Source organism: Etheostoma spectabile, chromosome 6, assembly GCF_008692095.1.
Source record: "Etheostoma spectabile isolate EspeVRDwgs_2016 chromosome 6, UIUC_Espe_1.0, whole genome shotgun sequence".
In the NCBI taxonomy this organism is placed as follows: Eukaryota; Metazoa; Chordata; class Actinopteri; order Perciformes; family Percidae; genus Etheostoma; species Etheostoma spectabile.
In genome coordinates this window covers 25,828,920-25,835,176 of record NC_045738.1, presented here as the reverse complement: position 1 = coordinate 25,835,176, position 6,257 = coordinate 25,828,920, and the positions used below count along the sequence as shown (strand labels likewise).

Genomic DNA, 6,257 nt, shown 5'->3' with positions numbered 1-6,257 from the left:
CTGCGATGATCTGTGTGTGTATATGTATATATATATATATATACATACATGTGTGTGTATATACACAATGATTTGTATATAATACCAGAAGTTTTGCTAAATAAATTTGGGTGTCTTGTAACCCCATGTGTGATGGGCCAATCGTTTTACTGTGACTTTTTCCCTCTGTAACAGATGCAACCTCCAAAGTACGAAACGTGTTAAAAGTGCTTCAGAAAAAAAGTTTTAAAAAAAATACTACAAAAAAGTGCAACTACAAAAAACGCCTTCATTCCAGTAAAGAGAGTGAATGTAATTTGTTACTTTCACTCTTGCAACTCCAACAGCAGCAGTATATTCTAATCAAGCCGTTCTTTTAACAGAAAAGCACAGCAGTGAAGCAGTAATGACGCCAATTGCTCAAATGCACGGCGGAAGAAGTATTCAGATCCATTACTTAAAGCAACACTAGAGAACTTCTCCCGCTTCGATCCCCCTACAGGTTACCTACATTACACAGGTAATCACATTGAGACAAATGGGTCTCATTCTCAAGAGAGACAATATACAACATCGGTTAAAGACATACAAACAGATTTTCCAAAATACTAGATACAGTATTTGATCAAAAGTGCTAGGTAGAATTTAAACACTAAAAAGAAGATTCCAAAGAGAGCTTTTCCAGTGCTCGTAAAATGAATTTAAAAGGACCCCTTAACTGAAAGTGAGATGGAGCAGGGATCCCCTAATTCTTATATTGTATAAAATAAAGCTGCAAAATAAACTCTGCCTAAAATAATGTGTAGGGCAGCTTAAAACCTTTATACCGTTTTAGTGCATAGAATACTAAGCTATTAAAATAGTAATAGTTGGCTTGATTTTAATTGATCATGTTTTTGGAGGAACTGGATCTGTGAATGGCTACCTTAGTGACTACCTTACCTAAAGGCCAGTCACCAATGTCTGGTTTTACAAAATAGGCCGATTTTTATTTGCTAATGATATGTTGGATACATGTTGAGACATACATTTCAACTTTCCCTGTTCTCCAGATGTGTCTTTTCCCTGCCTCCGTTCCAGAAGAACAAGCCCCATGTGAAGCCTTCACAAACAGTCTGTGGAGCTCCCTGCAGGTGGAGCAACCGCTACACCCACACAGCCATCGCTCTGTTTATTCCTGCCCACACGGCGCCCCCTGTGGTTAACCCCACGCCTTGCTCTCTCCACATGCTCACAGACACACACACACACACACACACACACACATAAAAAATCTGCTTTATTCTCTCCCTCCGTCAGCCACCCACACTCAGTCACGAGGGACCGTGCGTGGTTGCGCCGGTGTATGTGCCATTTTTTGGTGCGACATATCTCCATGTGTGCAACCCAGTGCTCTCTGCAGTGTGTATGTGTGTGCACGCAGGTTGCGTGTGTACATGCAGATGAGTGTAAAGAGGAGCTAATGCATTAAGATTCCTCAGTGCTCCCTATGGAGGCGGGATGGAAATCCCTTAGTTTAGCAACAATGTGGTCCGGTCGGGGCTGAGGCACAGCCCTCACATTCATCTTCCTCAACCACAGCTGACTGCCAGCAACTGGAGGAACAAAGTGCAAGTCAGGAGGGTTTCATGAGTATTTCTTTTCACATGCTGTCACTTTTTTTGGAACGTGCATCAGTCTAGTCTTTATATTTCTTTGCTCTTCCATCACAACCAATATGTCTTGCAGCAGCACTGATTAGACTCATCAGAGTCGTGATGTGATGTATCTTTACACAGTTCTGGCATTTCCAGAACTGACTGGTTTAAAGCATCAATTTCTATTCCCCTTGCTGTCAGCTTATTGCACACACCAAGCTCTCCTTGTTCTACTGCCTTCCTGACTATGAACAAAATGGTCTGAGGCCAGGCGAGCAAGTCTTTGAAATGTTATAGTAAAAACCAAACCTGTCAGTGTTCTCTTGCCCATTTATGTAGTACTCTTGTGAATGTGGCATTGGTCAATGTAGTTATGCCTATACAAATAAACAAAAGAAAATAGCATAGACATACTGTGTACGTTTGTACACACACACCACACACACACAAACACACACACACACACACACGTATAGGGCTGTCAATAAATTAAATTATATATATATATATATATATATTCTTTCTGTAGATTTTTTATTTGCAATTGTGTGTATACATAATATTGTTTTGTTTTGTGTGTGTGTGGTGACTAAAATATATTTGTCATACTCTCATGTTGTGCCCCAACTCTCTCACTGATGTGTCGGTAATGAAAGTGCAGACATCTTTACAACACACACACAACACACACACACACACACACACACACACACACACACACACACACCACACACACACACACACACACACCCAACACCACACACACACACACACACACACACACACACACACACACACACACACACACACACACACACACACACACACCAAGTCATTGCTTGTTTACAGCTGTGTCACTCTTCCTGCTAAGAGTGCCAGCCTCCGACTTCAGCCAGGAATCAGTGTTTGAGAAAACTGGAAGCAACAAAAAGTAAGCTCTAAGAAAAAAAGAAGAAAATAACATTCGGTGCGTCATGTGAGGCTGTATCCCATGGGTTCTATACCATGATTGAAAAATAAATACCTAGAAGCAGTTCCTTCTAAAGGCAGACTAGACAAGATCAACTTTGTTTGTTCAAACACCACTAACTATATCAATCTACACACCTAACCCTGGCTCCTATCCCAGCATGCATTAGGACAGTTAGTAGAGTCAGGTACACCCCAGACACAAGTTTGTTTTTTCCCAAGATGCCAAAGGCATCTCCTGCCCTGCTCAGCCTTACATTGCCTGTTATTGGTTTAACAACTGATTGCATTCCTTTAAAAACCTTTACTTTTTTTTTCCAAAAGTAGTTAACCGACAGCGGTTTGTTACACAGAACCATCTGGGAAGGCGACATTGGAAATAGTTTGTAAATGGGTAGGCAAAAAATAGGTGGCAGGTGATTGGAAGAACCATCTGTCTATCATCCACCATCCATCACAACCTCACATGTTGCTGCCAGTAGCTCCTCACTAGTAGTTTACACACAAACCCTAGTCTATATCCATGACGTTCCACTTCTCTGCAGGGTAAATCCAGACAGCTAGCTAGACTATCTGTCCAATCTGAGGACTATGGTTCCCCTGGTCCTCAGATCTGGCAGGGTAAATCCACAGCAGCTAGACTATCTGTCCAATCTGAGGACTATGGTTCCCCTGGTCCTCAGATCTTGCAGGGTAAATCCAGACAGCTACTAGACTATCTGTCCAATCTGAGACTATGGTTCCTGGTCCTCAGATCTCTGCAGGGTATCCAGACAGCTAGCTAGACTATCTGTCCAATCTGAGACTATGGTTACCTGGTCCTCAGATCTCTGCAGGGTAAATCCAGACAGCTAGCTAGACTATCTGTCCAACTGAGGACTATGTTTACCTGGTCCTCATCTCTGCACGGTAATCCAGACAGCTACTAGACTATCTGTCCAATCTGAGTTTTCTGTTGACGACTAAAACTACTTCTGAACGTACACATGTTCCACCAAAACCACTTCCTTCCCAAGAATATTAGCTCTGCCCATGACAATGTGATTGGTTTAAAGAAATGCCAATAAACCAGAGCATGTTTCCTCCCATCCCAGAAGGCTGTGTAGACTAGCCAGACCATCGTCTGCAGTGCAGTGGAGGGGGGTCTGGCGATGCGAGACTACATAAAGCCTGACAAGATGGATTCTTGTATGATCCCGTGATATTGCGAGAATGCAGCTGTGAGGTAAGTCTAGAAACATGTAAAGAACATTTCCAGAGATAATTTAAGCCTTTAATTTTAAAATCCTACATCAGAATGGTCTTATATTACCCGAGTGCCACACTGGATATGTGTTGTCCCACCCTGAATTTTTATGAATCTGGAATAACAAGAGGATTCCATGTTAGAGTAGCCTGAAAAAGGGTAAAAATTGGACATTTAAGCCTTTAATTTTAAAATCATACATCAAAATGGTCAGATATTACCCGAGTGACTGGACTTTTTTGCTAGTGCAGCACTGCAGAGAGCGTCTCTCTGTGTCTCGGTGCAGAATGCTTTTAGTCTGTGACACTGTGTCCTTGTTTGGTTATTTTCCAAGCTTTATTGAGTATTTCACACCTTAAAATGACTGCTATCTAACCAAGGTCACAGCGCAGATGATCCCGTGGCATTGTGGTTAAGTTCTATCTGTCCTCCTTCACCTGAAGTTGACTTTGTTGGTCCTTTCTGGGGCTTTCTTAAAGCTATCCCAAAAGTGTCTGTTTTGTTCAGATTGAGTCATGTGCTTTCTCATCTCCTCACATCTCTCTCATCCATCCTTTAATCACTCACTGCCTCCCCTGCTGTCCATGGAGCGCTTACAAATGAATCCTTTCCTGCTTCATCCCACACCACATTTCATGATACAAATCACACCCATCATGCATAGCAGGTCTACCAAAATGAATTTCCAAGGACAATATTTCTAGACCGAAAGTACCTATATCACCAAAGTGTGTCCTAGAACATTTGACTTTAACCCTTTGAATGTCAAAACATTCCAAAAATAGCCTTAAAACCTGTCATCTCAACTTTAAAGGTTAAATATTTCTCACACGGAACTGTGGTCAAAAAGTGAGCCGTGCACGTATAAAACACTGACTTCTGCTCAGATGTAATTATCATATTAAGGAAGGATTATTTATCTTTAAAATTTTTATTTTATTTTTCATGATATTTCCTTTTGTGTCCCCCAAAATCGATATTGATAGAAAATCATTACAAAGCACTTGAAGCATCTACCACATATGATCAAAATTTCAAATTAGACTCAATATAGGTTAAGTACTTCCTGTTGGCCGTCCTGTTGACTCAATCAAACAGATAGTTGAGCTGTATTAATATTACAAATATACAAACAGGGCTACCCCTGACCTGATATTGATTAATAAAGATGCAATAATGCTGCCATTTCATCTCCGTACATTGCAGGTTCACATTTCTTTAACAAGACATTTGTTTAACAGTGATTAATGGATTATTGATTCATCATACATCATATTTCTTTGATCATCATGAAGGTAGCTGCTCGTCGCCACCTCTAATGCAGCTCCCGTGTACACTGAAAATGACATTAGTGAGGCAGACATGACTCTCGTTGATTGGTTAGGGTAAAACAAAGCAGACCTCATCCCAAACGGAACACCCACACCCACACCCGGGGCCTGTTGCACAAAAATAGAATAAAGATATCCAGGATAAGTGAAAAAGCGCAGCTTGACTTAGTGTGATCCGCTGATCGAAGCTTAATCGTTTGCTCGTTTGCAGAGCCAGGATAAACGGTGCAGCTATGTCCAGCCAGGTGGAGATAACCAGATGACAGGTGAACTATGTCCCCAGGTGGAGATAACCAGGATGAAGTGAGCTTTTCAGCCAGGTGGAGATAACCAGGATGAACAGGGTGAAGCTATGTCCAGCCAGGTGAGAGAACCAGGATGAACAGGTGAGCTATGCTCAGCCAGGTGGAGATAACAGAAACATGAAGCTATGTCCAGCCGAGTGGAGAAACCAGGATGAAAGTGAAGCTATGTCCAGCCAGGTGGGATAACCGGATGAACAGTGAAGCTATGCTCAGCCAGGTGGGATACCAGATGAACAGTGAAGCTATGTCCAGCCGTGGAGATACCCAGGATGAACAGGTGAAGCTATGCCCAGCCAGGTGGAGATAACCAGGATGAACAGGTGAAGCTATGCCCAGCCAGGTGTAGATTACCAGGATGAACAGGTGAAGCTATGCCCAGCCAGGTGGAGATAACCAGGATGAACAGGTGAAGCTATGCCCAGCCAGGTGGAGATAACCAGGATGAACAGGTGAAGCTATGCCCAGCCAGGTGTAGATTACCAGGATGAACAGGTGAAGCTATGCCCAGCCAGGTGGAGATACCAGGATGAACAGGTGAAGCTATGCCCAGCCAGATGGAGATACCCAGGTGAAGCTATGTCCAGCCAGGTGGAGATAACCAGGATGAACAGGTGAAGCTATGTCCAGCCAGGTGGAGATAGCTGAAGTGCACGTTCACGGCTTTCTTAAATAGACCACGGTATTCATCACAGATTTACTGAAGCGCCATATGTTTCACCCAATGAGCAGCAGCTTCTAATGGAAAGTAACGAGGGGGTGAAGCACATAATATGGAAAGTAACGAGGGGGT

General features: G+C 42.6%; 1 protein-coding gene across 9 annotated transcripts in view; it reads right to left on the bottom strand.

Moving 5' to 3' along the window:
• The window catches only part of adgrb1a (adhesion G protein-coupled receptor B1a), a 196,687-nt gene that overhangs the window by 133,848 nt on the left and 56,582 nt on the right, over positions 1 to 6,257 (bottom strand). The window lies entirely within an intron of this gene.